General features: G+C 50.5%; 1 protein-coding gene across 1 annotated transcript in view; it reads left to right on the top strand.

The window, feature by feature from the left end:
• Positions 1 to 8,544: 8,544 nt before the first annotated feature.
• The window catches only part of Lrfn2 (leucine rich repeat and fibronectin type III domain containing 2), a 149,873-nt gene continuing 142,297 nt past the window's right edge, over positions 8,545 to 16,120 (top strand). Inside the window, exon 1 of the mRNA XM_051204468.1 lies at positions 8,545 to 8,827. The gene's annotated coding sequence lies outside the window, so the exon portion shown is untranslated. The remainder of the gene's footprint in view (positions 8,828 to 16,120) is intronic.

Raw genomic sequence — 16,120 nt, 5'->3', positions numbered from 1 at the left:
CTGACTCACCTGAAGCCCCCCCCCCAAGATGGACTTCCTTGGTAAGTAACAATGGTAAGGAAGACATTTGGGCATCAGGGAGTTTGTAAGCTCGGTGCCTGGTGTCTAGGCTACACCAGTGATTAGTTTTGTATTTTTGAGACAGGGTTTCGTGTAGCTTAGGCGGGGCATGAACTCCCTATGTAACCAAAGATGACTACTGCTTTCAAACCCCCCCCCAGTGCCAAAATTATAGGTATGGGTCCTCACCAGGCCCAGCTTGTGTGTACACCATATTACACAAGATGTTCTAATGCATCTCCTTTGTAACATATGTTCATTCCGTTGGTTCTTTTCTACTAGAGAACCCACACCGTGTAACACATTAAGGCTTTTATGCCATTTAATTCTCTCATCCACCCAGAACAGAGTCACATATATTAGACTGTTCATGGTTGAAGACATGGGGACACGGAGGTTCTTTAAGCCACGTAAATGCCTTCCTTTACAGGTGGGAAGCTGGACTCTTGAATTGAAACCCAGAGAATCTGTTTCCAGACTTCAGGCTTTTAACCATCACACCTTCTGCCCTGTGACCTGGGCACACCATGAAACCCTGCATCTCCCTGATTATCCCACCTTCCTCCTTGACTCTACCTGTCCGGACTTCCAATTCTCGTTTCCTCCTTATCAAAATGCCACAAGTCCTTTAAAATTTTAGCTGTCACCATCATCCCCTAGAGATCACTCTTTTAGATTTATTTTATGTGTATGGCAGTTTTGCCAGGGTATAGGAAGATGCGCCACACATATTCCTTCCTGTAGAGGTCAGAAGAGGGCATTGCATCCCCTGGAACTGAAGTTGCAGGTGGCCGTGAGCTATGTTGTGGGTGCTGGGGAATTGAACCCGGGTCCTCCATGAGGACAATGAGTGCCCTTGATGGCAAAGCCAACTGCCCAGCTCCTCCCCTTGAGACTTTATCTGACTCCTCTGCTTGGAGGTGCTTTCTACATTGGGAATAAAGAATTCTTGTGCCAAACACTAGCTGTGTGCTGTGGTAATTCAGATCCATGGCTGGTCAGCACTGCAGGGCATATGATGGGACCACAATCTGTGTTTCCCTTCTTCATGTTGTACACATTTCAGAAATGCCAAGGCTGCTGTATTAGATTAAATTGAATTATTGCCCCACTTGGGACAAGATAGAGCCTGGTTTCTGCTCAGTTCTCCAAGTTCCTTTGAAAGAGAAACCAAGGGCTTGATTAAGGAATGGAAAGAATCTTGTAGCCAGTCACTGTTCCTACTGCTATAAATCTCCTGGGTGAACGATGCTGAGGCAGGGACATAAATGACGATGGCTGTGCTTCCACAGTTGACTGGATTATAAAACAAATCACACACTTATGACTATATGTTCCAAACAAGCCATAAAGGAAAGCAGAGAGAAGTAAAGGAGGAACAGGAATTGAAGGAGGGGGATTTGCTCTGGCCACTTTGGCTATGAACTGATTAATTTCTTTTTAGCAATTCTCCTTCAATGAGTGCATTTCTTAGGCAGGCAGCTCTAGTGTAGGCTCTAGAGTATTAAGAATGATTTTAGGGCTGATGACAAGATAGGCCCATGGGTATGGTGCTTGCCACACAATCCAGAGGACCTGAGTTCAATCCTTGGAACCCAATTAAGGTGGAAGGAGATAACGTACTCCACAAAGTTGTTTACTAATCCCTTATACAGCTACATCATACACACACACACACACACACACACACACACACACACACACACACACTCCCTGACACTCCCTGACCTAGCCACTTACTCAGCCTCTCTGTGTCTTAGTATCCATCTATGTAAGATGCAGATGACAGTACCTGTTTCTTTCTTAATGGGATCTAAAGAGATCATTATCTGGGGTCCTAATGCTCTTACTGTTGTGTGTCTCATGGTGAGAAAGGGAGGGAGCTACAGGAGAATCTGATGAAGCTCTGGGTGGTTGTGGAGAGCGTACCAGGCACAGCAGATATCTGAGGTTCCTTCTGGATGCGCTGAGCACTCATCATAGACCACACTGTTTACCGCTGCATCTCTACCTTTGAGCACTTCCTGGCAGGAGACTGTGGTACTCCAGATACGTGGCTGGTCAGTGGTCAGTGCCGCCAGAGTGGACCATGGAGTCAGGGAAGTACGTGGAGTCTGTGGTCTCTGGTTCTGCTTTGAATGGCTGTTTTCCCACTGTGCATGTGAATCCAGAGAACAATTTCTGGTACTGTTTTCCAGGTGCCATCTACCTTGTTTTCTGAGACAAAGTCTCTTGCTAGGTTGGAACTTGCCAAATAGTCTAGGCTGGCTGGCCAGTGAGCATTGGGTCTTCCCAAGCACTGGGATTGCAAACACATGCTACCATGCAGCTTTTTAATTCTAAACTCTGATCCTCTAGTTTAAACAGCAAACGTGTGACCAACTGAGCCATCTCCGCAGCTTTTGAGTGGCTGATTTTGTCACTTTTTATTGGTTCTTAGAGACTACTGAACACCGCTTACATTGTCACCGTAGAGATGAAGAAACTGAGTTCCAGAGAGAGAAAAACAGTTGTCCAAGGCCACAGCAGAAAGTAGGATCCAGAACAATTATCTTTCCTTCCAATGCGATTTTTGCAGCATCCTGAATTCTAGAATGTTCTAAGAGATCATCTGCTTATCTGGATCTTTGGTGTGGAAAGCCCCCGGGATGGGATGTACCTTTTGTCACCTGGGTTTCTCTTTGTCCTGCATTCCTGACTCTTCTGGCTGCACAAGTGGTTCCTGCTAAGCATATCGAGCCTAGAATCGGACAGTCAGCCTAACACATATGATGGAGCCTGGGACATGGAGCCCGAAGTCTCAGTCTGAAATCCTATCCATCAAGGCTAGAGAGATGGTTCAGAGGTTAAGAACACTAACTATTCTTGCAAAGGACCTGGGTTCCATTCACACCGCTAGCGTAGTGTATTACAGCTTTGTATTATTACAGTCCTAGGGGATCCGATGCCCTGTTCTTGCCTCTGTGGGCATTGCGCACACATCGTGTCTATACATTTACGCAGACGAGCACTCATGTACACAAAATCGGATAGATTTTATTTAAAAAGGAAAGAAAAATGCAATCCAGCCAACAACAGCTCTCAACCCTGATATGTGGCGCGCTCAGTGTCTTTGTTTGCAAAATGGACAGAGTGATCTATTTTAGGGGATATTTGAGCCAAACCCATGACCGGGGCACCCTGGAATGTTTTATACATGGCCGCAGCAGTGCCAGCCATGGTATGGGTTTTCTTTCTGCAGAAAGAAACGTTGTCTTCTCCTTCCTTCTCTCCTCCACACAACTGAGCAAAGGACTCAGTGGTATGTAGACCAACCTCAGTGAAGGCGTGTCTGCTACTTGCTTGTAATAGTCCAAGATGGCCCAAGAGTTTGTTAGCTCAGACCCTGGACTGGGCACAGAAGCAGCAGAGGGAGATCGCTGGGCTTTAGGTAGAGGGAGAGGTAAACAGAGCTGCAAGATGAAAAGCAAACTGGATTTAGAAAACAAACTCAGGCTAATGGCTGTAGGTGGTGTTAGTCATTCTGTTAGGGAATTGAGGAATACATCTGCATACTAATCAGAATTTATTCTGGCTGCTTCTTACTACACACTAGGAGAGGGAAGAAGCATAAAAGATACTCAGAAAGTAGGAAGACGTCCGGAAAGCTGAGCCCTGGGCCTCCGCTCATGAGGACACACGTACTAACTTCCTCCAGGCCCGTGGGATAAACTGTGTTTGCGGCCTGCATGGGTGCCAGGAAAGAAGGACCAGGCTCCAACTCCCAGGCCATGGACTTCGGAGGGAGACCCAGAGCCTGTACCTGTGTCCCAAGTGTGTGTGTGCATGTGTGTGTGCACATGTGCATAATGTGTGTGCCTAGGTATATAGTGACCAGAGGACTAGAGGACTGTTTTGGTATGATTCTTCAGGAACTGTCTGTCCTCCCTCCCTTCCCTCCCTCCTCCCTTCCCACCCTCCCACCCTCCTTCATCCCATCCCTCCTCCCTTCCTCCCTCTTTCCCTCCCTCTCTCTCCTCCTCCACTTCCTCTTCTTCTTTGCCAGACAGAGTCCATCATTGCTCTGGAACTCTCCTAGTAGCCTGGGTTGGGTGGCCAGTGAACCCCAGGGCCATCTCCACCTCCCCAACACTGGGACTACAAGTGTGTGCCATCGTGCTCAGCTTTTTCAGTGGGGATTCTATGGACTGAACTAGGCTTCTCAGAAGGACTTCACTGACTGAGCCGCATCCCCAACCCCTGTGTATCAGGGTGCCTCTTACTCCTCGGCCTTGAGCTGAGGGAAACGGAGAGGAGGAGCACCGGCAGTCTCTGGGATTCCAGGCTTCACTCTTTTTTCACAGAGTACTCTATAGACCTAACTAACAGTCTCTACTGTAACTGGCTACTTCCTCCCAGCTAGCTGAACCCCTCCCTCACTGCATTTGAGCCAGCCTCCTCTCTTCTTCCCTACTCAGGGAACAAATAGGGACACTCCAGCCTTTGTCCTGGCATTTCTCCATGGACACTGACCCTCAAAGCCCAAGCCCTTCTTCTCTTTCAGCCTGGGATCTTGCTATGCCCCTGCCTCAGCTCCCTGATCCTTGTGATCTGCTTCGAATGAACTCAGACCAGACAGAGTACTTTGTAAGAAGAGGGACCTTACTGCAGAGAGAGGAATGTATACTCTCAGTGGTGAGCGTGGATGCTGGGCCACTGGATTGATCTGTGTTTTAGGTGGGCTTTGTATTATTTCTAAAGTCTCTGTAACAAATCAGCATTTCCTGTGTGTGGGGTTCACTTCCAGGTGATTGACAGGTAAGTTTGGACTGACTCTCACAGAAGAGGAGAATGGTAGATCCTCATTCTTGATCAGAAAATACAGGAAAATCATGACTGATGTTTGGGGCTTCTGTAGCCACACTTAGTCACCTGCTGGGGAACTCCTGGTCAGTTCAGGATGTCACTACTTGTCCCTGGTTGTGAGAAAGGATCAGGGTCTCATACTTTGGATCAGCAATTAAAACCCATCAGTGTCATCCTGGGAATTGTGCTTGCAGCCTGGCCTGAAAGCCAAGGGATGCAATCAACAGGCTAGCGGGGAGGGGGAACAGAAGGCTGTTGGGAGTAGGAATGAGCCTGGCCCTTTTCCTCATTGGGTTTGGAGTCATCCTAAAGAGAGGAGAGCAGCTTCCATCCCAGAGCGATACTGCTGGATATTGCAATATCCACCCAGAAACGCGGAGGTGTGCTTAGACACAATGAAAGACACCTGCCAGGTGGGCTCTCTTGGCAGCCATTCATGGCTCTGCATTTCAGTATCTTAGCTCTGAAACCAACAAGAACTTATACAGAGTTATACAGAGGCTGAAATATATTAATATGCTTAACACAGTGGTTCCCGGCCAGGGGATCCAGCCTGGGCAAAGGAACAAAAAACAAAACAAAACAAACAAACAAACCAGGAGAAGATTAGGGTTCAAGGCTGTTCAGCACAGGACTATTCAGAAGAGTGAGGGTGGAGAGGAATCTATTGACAGGTAGCTTGTATGCACCCGCACCCAACAAACGCACACCATGGTGGGGCGACCTCTGGTTACCCCTGACTAACATCTGTGGTCACTAGCCAGGCTGCTGCTTTTCTATAACATTCTGCGCTTGCCCAATGAGCCAAGCAACCTTCATTTGGCCTTCCACAATCTCTGTGGGTCACCTGGGCAGGAGGTGGCTGTGGAGCTTATCTCCCCATTTCCCTACAGGCATACAGGGCCTCACCCATCTTCCAAGGGTGCTAGACACCAACCCCTTGAAGCGAAGAGATTTGCTGAGTCTGTGGCTCCTCACAAAGCCACGGTGAACTTCTGAGGCACCCGAGTCCAAGCCCCAAACTCTGCTGAGGCAAGCACAACTGTGTCATCCTCTAAGTGACTCCTGATCCAGGTTCTGTCTGTTAGAGAAGCTGTTCTGCCTTGGCTGAGCCCCCGAAACCTGCCCTCCAGGAATGAGGTCCCAGACCACAGCCACACCCACTGTCCTCTTTGTTATTTCCTTACACACACACATACCACACACACACCACACACACCTCACACACACACTCACACACCACACACACACACTCACACACACCACACACACACACCACCCACACACTCACACACACCACCCACACACACATACACACCACACACTCACACCACACACACACACACACACCACACACACACCACACACACACCACACACACACTCACACACATCACACACACACATACACACCACACATGCACACACTCACACACCACACACACACACCACCCACACACTCACACACACCACCCACACACACATACACACCACACACTCACACCACACACACACTCACACACACCACACACACACATACACACCACACATGCAAACACTCACACACCACACACACAGCACAACTCTGTTTCTGTTCTGTCTGGCCTTTCTCTTGATCACTTTTCTACACCTTCAGCCTTTCATGGACGAGCCCAGTAAGGAATAACCTGGCTTTGTGCCCCACCTCCTCAGGGGAATTCAGAGATTACCTCAGGCTATGTGTCCTTTTTTTGCATTCTATCCACTTTAAAAAATAATTCATTTAATCTCACTTTTAATTATAATATTATATTTATTAATTTACACTTCAAGATAGGCAGTCTCTCCCAGCTGCTAACTTCCTGCCCCTTCTCCTTTAGACCTGTTTCTACTCCTCCCTGACTTCCTCTCCTTCCCTTCTCGATCCTGTCTCCCTGTGACTCTCTCTTCTGGAGTCAACTTCCTTCTCTCCAGGGCCAGCCCACCCCTTACCTTGAGGGGCATCCTAGCCCTGTCTTTTCCCTCTTGGTCTTCCCAGAATGTTTCCAGGGCAGGGCTTGTCTTCAAGGGTCTCTGTGGCTGCCAATCTGACATTTCCTTGGAAGTCCCTGGGAGAGTGTGCTAAACATAAGACACACCTGAGCCTCAGTAGGTATGCACCTAGCCAGGTACCCAGACGGACAGGATCTATCACAGCTGTGCCCAGCTGAGCACAGTTGGACCACAGAGACACATGTATATACCACATGTGCCTCCCTGTGGGTAAGTGGGACAGGTGCAGGGAACAAGTGAGCCTTTGTCATTTGCAGATTTGCAGCTGGAGCAACAAGGGCACTCCCCAGTTCCCTTAAAGGTACACGTGACACCCATCCTATAACCCACAGAGCCATCACCCAGTCTTAACATTCCCTAGGAACTAGCCACTGATAGTCCAAAACCACCGAAATACTGCGGTACCAGCCTTGTGATTCTAAGCCTACAGCCGGGCCGGGCTGGAAGACTCGACTACCTAACACGTACCTTAGATATTCAGCTTTAATCTGGGGCCTCAGTTTCTTGCTATATCGGGTGTAGGGTGGTGGAGGAGGACAATGTGCTGGCTGGTCCAACAAGCATTTCCAGGTACCATTTGCCTGGACAATCTTGAAATGTTCAGGGAAAGTCGTGTGTGTGTGTGTGTGTGTGTGTGTGTGTGTGTGTGTGTGTGTGTGTGTGTGTGTGTGCGCGCGCGCGCGCGCGCATCTAGTGCGAGTCGCCGTGGGTCCGTGGCTAAAGTGCAGGATCATAGATGGGTTCAGGGCTGTGTGGGCGCGATCCTCCCATCGTCATCCCCACGCACAGCCTCCGGCCAGCGTGGTCGGGTTTTCCTCCGGCAGGCGGCAGGCTGGCGGTTGTGTGCAAGGCGCTCTCAGCACGAGAGGCGGCAGTACTGGCTCGACTGGGCCGTGGGGATCGCCGTGCGTGCGCAGGGACTGCTCTGTCACTGAGTCGCGGATCTAGCCGGTACCCGGAGTTTCTGGGGCTTGTGGTCCTTCTGGGCTGCAGCTCCAGCCCATTTACCCCGCACCAACGCTGTCAGAACCGCAGATTACCCGGGTGGGGGTCGGTGCTGAAGCTGGTGCTGGGGTCCGGAGCTGCTGCAGCTCCGCAGGCGGCCACTGGGGGCTGTAGTGTTGGAGAGCCGGGCAGGGACTGAGCGCTCTGCCGCTGGGTCCTGGGTCGCCTTGGGTCTCTAAGAGCTATCTGCCTGCACCTCTGGCCGCAGCTGCCTGCATAGCCCTGGCAGCATCCTCCCCATCCGTGCTTCCAGTCACTGTGTGTGTGTGTGTGTGTGTGTGTGTGTGTGTAAGTGAGAGAGAGAGAGAGAGCTTGTGCGTGCGCACGCGTGGGGGGCAGTGTGCATGCGGGGAGTGCGGGGGAGTGTGTTTGTGTGTGTGCCTATGGGTGTGAGTGCCTGGCTCCCTCTCTCTGATACACACACACACACACACACACACACACACACACACACACACGAGGAAAGGCTCATCTGAACTTGAAGAGATCCTACATTCCAAGAGGCTGCAGGTTCCTGGGGATGCTGGGGGTTTCTTCAATCAGGAAAATCCTAACCTCGTCTTCCTAGAAGGGATTATCTTTTCTTTGCTTTCCCCCTTTATTATTATTATTATTTAATCTGGAAGAGAAGAGCACAAGTTGTACTCCCCCTCCCGCCTCTTCTTGCTAAATGCCATGGATATAACTGAATAAGCTGCTCAGGGCTCTTCCCCGCGTGGATGGTCCGAGGCCACCATCTGTCTGCCTTCGCTGGATCGCTGGAGTGGAGAGCTTAGCCTGAGCCTGTCTCGGGCCAGAAAGGATGTGTGGCCGAGCCAGGGAGCCCGGGCGCCCTGCGGAGCCTGCCTTGGAGCCTCCCAGTCGCGGGTAGATGCCGCCTTGCCCAGGTGAGTGGCTGTCACTGCTGCGTCTTGGCGATGCTGGGTTGTCTGCGGGAGATGGGCACAGGGATGTGTGCACCTCGGAAAACGGGAACTTTGCCTCCTTTCCTGCCTCACTTGAGGACTTCCTCCATCCTGGGTACTGGTGTGGATGGCTTCTCTTTTTCTACCATCCTCCTTTCTGGTGTTTTGATAGTGCTCTGGAGGCCGGCAAACTGATTGGGAAGCAGGGAGAGGGTCCGGGTGAGGCTTGAAGTCAGAGGAAAAGACCCCAACCTCCTGTAAACACAGCCCTTGAATGCAGAACTTTGCTTCCAGATCACTCTGTTGCATCTTAGCACATGACAGGCCTGGCTAGGATGTTGCTGGGTTCTGGGTAAAGGCTCTGGGGTCTTCCAAAGGGTAATGCCTGGCTGCTGTGGGGTGGAGATAAGCAAGGGGTTGATGCAGTGCCGTGGAGGGAAGGGAGGCATGGTTGCCTTTTGAGGAGGCAGCCAGGACAGGAGCAGGGACCCTCTCCTGGCCTCAGGCAGATCTTACCAAGATAAAGAGGACTGTGTGTGCACCTGCAAAGCTTGGGGCAATAGAAAACCATGATAAAGCAATATGTAAGGTAGCATTAGCCATGCCCAGGTTGGTAGGTCTCTGTCTCCCACCCAGCCCTGCCCTGCTCTAAGGCTGGCCTGAGTACAGAGAAGTGAGAACCACAGACAGTTTCTCAGCTCCCGGGAGAAGAGCGGTGCCCTGCCTGTCTTCCCCACAGACAACACAAAGGACAGAGGCATTGGGTTCCAGAAAGAGCTGGAGAAACAGGGGAGAGAGAGAGAGAGAGAGAGAGAGAGAGAGAGAGAGAGAGAGAGAGAGAGAGAATCAGAAGGAGCCTGCAGAAGAACTGAGCACGATTCATGCCAAGTGCACTCAGAAACAGCTGCAGACAGATAGACAGACACCTGCAAGCTGGAGTTCTAAGCATTAATATAGATGTTAACCCTCTATTCCGGGTTAAATCAGTGCCTCTCTCTCTCTCTCTCTCTCTCTCTCTCTCTCTCTCTCTGTGTCTGTGTGTGTGTGTGTGTGTGTGTGTGTGTGTGTGGTGCTAGAAGGATCTGAGCCCTGAGACTGGGGTAGGAACCCCTAGGGAAGAAAGTACCTCCCAGTGGTGGAGTTCCGGGCTCTAGTGCAGAGGCTTTAAGTGTGCTGTTGCGCTTGGGCGGGGGTCTAATGGGAACCAGTGCTTGAGCATCAGGGAGGGTGGTAAAGAAACTGGGGTTTTGTGTCATGTCCTGGGTTCAGAGGGAGTTTTAAACAGCAAGCCATGCAGCCTGCAGTGGGTAGGGCAGACCTGCGGGGGGGGGGGGATCCCATCAGAAGCTGAAAAGGGAGAGGGTTGGGCGAGGAAGACCCAGGCTTGAAGTGTTTAGCCTTCGTGATCCAGCATTGCTCCCATCCTGCTGCTGACTGGGGGTGGGGGTGCCCTTTCCATCTGCCTTGGGCAGGGGGTTCAAGTTCTGTGGCCATCCTCTCTCCTCCAGCTCCAGGCCTCCCCCCATGGCTTGCTACAAGCCCCATTTCTTAGCCTTCCTGCCTGAGTTTCTGATCTAATTCCTGTCCGGGAAGGAAGGTAATTCCTCATCTTCTCGTCCTCACCCCAGGAGCCACAAGCAGCAAAAAGGAGCGTTTCTGGTGCAGTCTCTGGTGATGCTCCCAGTGACAGCTCCAGAGACAGGACAGGGTCCATCGTGGTTGGACAGAAACTGGGATCCTATGCCTCTCTTGGAAATGGGGGCTTTCCCCCAAAGCCTAGAAATGTGAGCAGCTGGAGGGAATGAGCAGGGAGCTTTGAAAGGCCAGGCTGTGTAGGAGGAGAGGGTGCAGGAAGGGAATCGGGATACAGATGGGAGGTAGGGATGCTCGAAGACCCGGTGGCCCTGATTTGGCTCAGGAGAGAGCCTATTTTCTTATACTCCCCCCCCTTCAAAGTAAAATCAAGAACTCGGGGCTTCTGGCTTCCAGCTGCCAGCCTGAAGGGTGGAGCAAGTCTGTTCTTTTTATCTTGCTTTCCTTGTTGTTTTGGGGGGGTCGGTGTAGAAACTTCCAAGGTCCCAGCCTGGGAGTAGGGGTGTCTAATCAGGGACAATGGAGAACTGATGTTGGACATAGCATTGCTTTCAAAAAGTCCCCTGGCCTCAGACAAGGTTGTGCATAATGACTAACCCTAGAGGAGTCACACTCTGATGGGAGAGGTCACCAGACAAGGGCAGAGAAATGGGGGCAAAGAGAGACTGAGACAGACAGACAGACAGACAGAGAGCTGGACTCTGAGCAAGAGGCTTTGTGGGTTTCTTCGGGCAAAGGTGGCAGAGGTAGAGTTTTATGTCTCTTTTGTCACACACAGGAATAAAAAATCAAATTTGAATAGACCGGGTTCAAATTCTGACTCTGCCGTATTTTTGTCAGTCATTTGAGAACTGTGGTCCCCCCCCCCAAGAAATGAAATAATCATGGGCATCAGGCAAATGTGTGCTCACCCATGTTGTCCTCGCAGGCTCCTGTCAAATTCCAGTGACTATTCCATCCATGGGGGACAGAGGGGACAGGGAGAAAGCCACCAGAGACTTGCAGGGTGACTCTTGCCCCTCAAGAAGCTCTCCAGAAAATTCTAGGAGTGGGTTCAAGGACATCGGTTTCCCCTCAGGGCCCTGGCCCCTGCTTCTGTTTCTCCTTGAGTACTTTGGGGTCTTCTGGTCACGAGCATTTGCTTGGAAAGCCGGGCTCTGTAGTTCACGTTTCATTCCTTACCCTTGCCTGCCAGAGGCTCTCATGGGAAACAGGCACCCCCCCCCCGGGGCTAGCTCCTCTTGACAGTGCCTCCTGCTCCAGCTTGTCCATCCGGTATGCCTTACAGATGTTCCGGCATATCTTACTTTCCTCTCTGAGACAGTCTTCCATGTAGCCCAAGTTAGCGCCTACTGACGATCTTTGTGCTTACTCTTCCTAGTGCTGGGGTCCTATACACCTGGCTGCCAGGGAAATTTAGCACATAAATTCTAAAGCCTAGCCCTGGCCCTGGCCAGACACTAGATGGTGATGACGGCTCCCAGCCCCCAAGCTGTGGGCAGGACGCCTGGGGGTGGGGGGGGGACACACAGTGGCCCTTCCTCTGTCTCATGTGTAATGGGATAGGAGGTGCGCCACTGCCTCCCAAGGCCTGTTGTCTGAGGTTGGGACTCACTCTGAAAGTTGACTCCTATGTCAGTAAAAGGCCAAAGGTCAGACCTAAGTCTGGGGCACTAAAGGTGAGCTTCTGTGAATCAGGGCCATGTGGGTCTGTCCTTCCCATCAGGCCTGGTAGTGGTCACAGTGCCTTCTGGGGACAGAAAAGCCAAGGTTGCTGAGGAGAGCCATCTGGTCCAGGTTGCTCAGAGGATCTAGAGCAGGCAGCTGGGAAGGGACATAGGGATGGCAGAGGGCGTGGCAGCTGCTTCTCTGTCATCTTTCATTACTACTCCTGAAAGGACCCCTTGCTGAAATTTCCTAGTCATTTGTCCCCTGAGATCTAAATCCTACAGATGTCCAGTTCCCCCTTCTGCACTGGGCACTCACTGGTGTTTTATAGATCAAAAGAGGAGACATTTTGCTTACTTTTTTGTTGCCTCTCCACCAAGAAATCGTTTCACCTCTTGGGGGCGATATTGTCCCCAGTGAACCTGAGTGTCTTAGGGCTCACAGCCAGAAGCAGAGGTTATCAGTTCTTAGATCCTGGGGCAGGAAGAGCCAGAGGGGCTAGAGGACAGATTCCTGGTACCCAGTGATCCAAACCTGAGCTAAGGACGAGTCCCTGGGAGTTTCTCCTCAGCCATCATCCCCTGGCCCGGTTTTCCAAGTAGGGTCTCAGACAGATACAGTAGGTGGACCAGGATGCTCTGCCCTACAACACCAGCGTTTAAGCCGTGGGAGTCATCCCGGTTTGTAGCAACACCCAGGCCAGAGGCAGAGTGGTGTACGGGGCCTCCTGAGCCCCAGCTGTGCCTTGTGGCTCCATGCTTGTGTTTCTCCAACTCCTTGCCTGGTAAAGGGGGACTGAGCAGAAGAAGGTATGACAGACACGCAGAGGAGCCACAGAAAGCCAGGAGGTCACTCATGTGGATAGAGCTGGATCCTGCCGTTTGCAATAGCCCCATGACCCAAGAGCACTGGGAACCCAACCAACATAAGGACATGGGTGGTAAACTGAGTCAGAGAATGAGGAGCAAGCCTGTGTAGATGTAATTCACCACTCTGTAGTTGTTTTTTTTTTTTTTTTTTTTTTTTTGCTGTGGGCCAGGTCCTGCCAATGACTGCCCAGTATTTACAATAACAACCAGGAGCAGGAGGGCTCAGCACATTGCTCTTCAGTATCCTATAGTTGTGTATGCCCCACCCACTGGAGCTGTATCCAAGCCAAGGCACAGAGGCGGGAACAGAGACCTGGGCATCCTCTGAATCCCTGCATCCCCACAGCTCCCTCACAGACCTTCCTCTCTTTTCCTCTTCCTAGAGGGTTAGCCTCTCCTTCTCTCCTTAGATCAAACCTCTAATAAAAGTCTTGAGAAGGAGTAGGGTGTAGCATGCTTGCCCCAGCATTCTTGAAGCCCCAGGATTGATTTCTAGCATCCATCATCTTAGTCCTCAGAAGTGGAGGCAAAAGAATCAGAAGTTCAAAGTCATTGTTGGCTATGTACTGAGGTCAAGGCCAGCCTGGACCAGACGCCCTGGGAATGCACTATCTCCTGGGTCTCTCTCCTATCGTCTGGTACTCACTTTTTAATTCTTATTCTCCAGAGCCCACAGTATTCCTCCCAGACACCTCTCCATAATGCTAAGGAAGTCACTCTGTCTTGGGACTCACTCTGTAGACCAGGCTGGCCTCAAACTCACAGAGATCTGCCTGTCTCTGCCTCCCCATGTTGGAATTAACGGTATGGGACACTACATTCAACCTGCCCAGTGGTCTTCTGATTTACAAGCTCATAAACTCCTGCCTCAGAGCAAAAGTACCTCTGCCAACCCATTTCAGCCCCAGAGCGATGGAGCTGGGGAACTGTGGCCTCTTTCCCATCCTCTTCTGCCAGACAGCGCTGGCCAATGCGTCTTTTGGCTTGGTGCCCTCCTCTGACAGAGTTCCCCTTAGAGGAACAGAGTCTGGGGCTGCAGACATTAATACACACACTCACATTTAAATACACCCCCCCCCCCGCCTACAGGTGTACAGATGCTCACAGCTGCATGCCCAGGTACACATAGAAACACTTTCATGTTGGAACATGCATACATGAGCATATACTACCACCCACTCACCTATCTACATGCCTGCACACACAGGTATACTCTTGCATTCCAATGCTCTAAGAGCACCTTTGTGGTCTCCACGGCCCCAGACTCACACAGGGGGGTGGATGAAGCTGGTCATCTTCTGCACTGATAAGGGAACTGGATGGGGTGGGAACGTCAAGCAGGCTGCAGGGTTCACAAGGTTCATGGATTCCCCTGTCACTGCAGTATACAGACCTTCTTGCTCTGTAAACCTGCCCAGAGAAGCAGGAAGCTTATATTCTATTCCTGGGCAAATGATGGGAAACTGGGGGCCAGGGAGATCTCACTGGGTGCTTGAGCTGGACCTAGAGGTCTCTTCCTTGTGTTTCAGGACATACATTTGTTCCCAGACAGCTTGGTGGCCATTCTTCCTTCTTAGATTTTAATTGTCATCACCTCAAACAAAGATGGAGATAAGGGAGGCCTGCACTCTTTCATTTCAGGGTGGGGCAAGCCTTCTCGTCATCATCATCATCAAGGAATCTTTGTACTGCAGCAAGAGATCTTTTTTATATTTCCATGGTTTTAGCCCTTATGGCCTCTTTCCTTTCCTTCTTTTTGTCTTTGAGACAGAATCTTACTCTTGAGCCCATGCTAACCTGAAATTCTCTATGTAACCCAGGTGAGCTTGAACTCAAGGCAATCCTTCTGCCTCAACCCCTTCCCTAAAGTGTTGGGATTATAAACAGGAGCCACAATGTCAGGCTCTATCCTTACTCTTGTGAATGCAAGCCTCTTCTCTGCTGCATTGTGTGAGAGGTGCCCTGCTTATTCTGAGGTGGCCCTCCAACCACTTCAAGCCCTAAGGCTTGATTGGGATAGGGCTGTCCAGCCCATCTCCTTTGCCCATAGCCACTATAGTTTGAGGTCACTTGTCCTGCTGTTCTGATGAGTTTACAGCAGTACTTACTGAAGGCCTGCCACCCAGCAGGCCAGATGTTGCAAAGACAGTCACCTCCAGTTTATGCTGCCTTAGTCTCAATGTCCACTTGGCTTAGCCTGTTTCCAGCAGCTCAATTGTTACTAAGGATGTTAGGCCTTGGTGGAGTTGTTTTCTGATACTCGTGTGTGTGTGTGTGTGTGTGTGTGTGTGTGTGTGTGTTTCAGAACTCATCCAAAGTCACTTACGATTAACCGCATGAGATACAGCTGGTAATGGTAGTGGTAAGTTTAATGATGATGGTGTGGTGGTGGTGGTGATACTAAGGAGGTAATAATGGTGACAATAATGTTTTGGTTTTAATGATGATGTCTGGTGGTCATGGTGATGATGGTGGTATAAAGATGATAATGATGATGATGTTGATTGGGTGGTGAAATAATGTTGATGAAAGAGAGGCTATGGTGACGATGTAGTGGAGGTGATAATGAGGATGAGGATAATGCTGATGGACCATGAGGATGCTGTAGTGGTGATGATGTAGTGAAGGTGGCAGTGGTAATGATGATTGCAAGGATGTTGATGCTGGTGGTGCTAGTGGAGTAGAGGTGATAGTAATGATGACGATGGAATGATGGAGGTGATGATGATGGAGTAGAGGAGGTAGCAATAATGAAAACGATAATGTAGTGAGGCTGCTGCTGCTGCTGCTAATGGAGTGATAATGATGGAGTAGACGTGATAGCATTGATGATGATAATGATAATTAGGTGGAGGTGGTGGTGATGATTAAGACAGTCTGTGACAGTGATGTAGATGATGTGCAGGGTACAGAGACAACTTAAGAAGCAAACCCCCAATCTGCTTTTCCACATCCCCCTCCAGCCTGACTCTAAGCTAACACCTTACCATCTTACCCAAGTAAAAACCAGGGAGGTAAAGAGATTGGTGGCTTGATCTTAATTTAGGGACAGCTGACCCTAAAGGAACCATTTAATCTTCCTTGAGGCCTGAGTACCTGCGTCATCTGGATTGGAGAGAGGAGAACCGAGGAGACCCTAGAATAA

This window comes from Phodopus roborovskii, unplaced genomic scaffold, assembly GCF_943737965.1.
Source record: "Phodopus roborovskii unplaced genomic scaffold, PHOROB, whole genome shotgun sequence".
NCBI lineage: Eukaryota > Metazoa > Chordata > Mammalia > Rodentia > Cricetidae > Phodopus > Phodopus roborovskii.
This window is presented reverse-complemented; position numbering and strand designations above follow the sequence as displayed.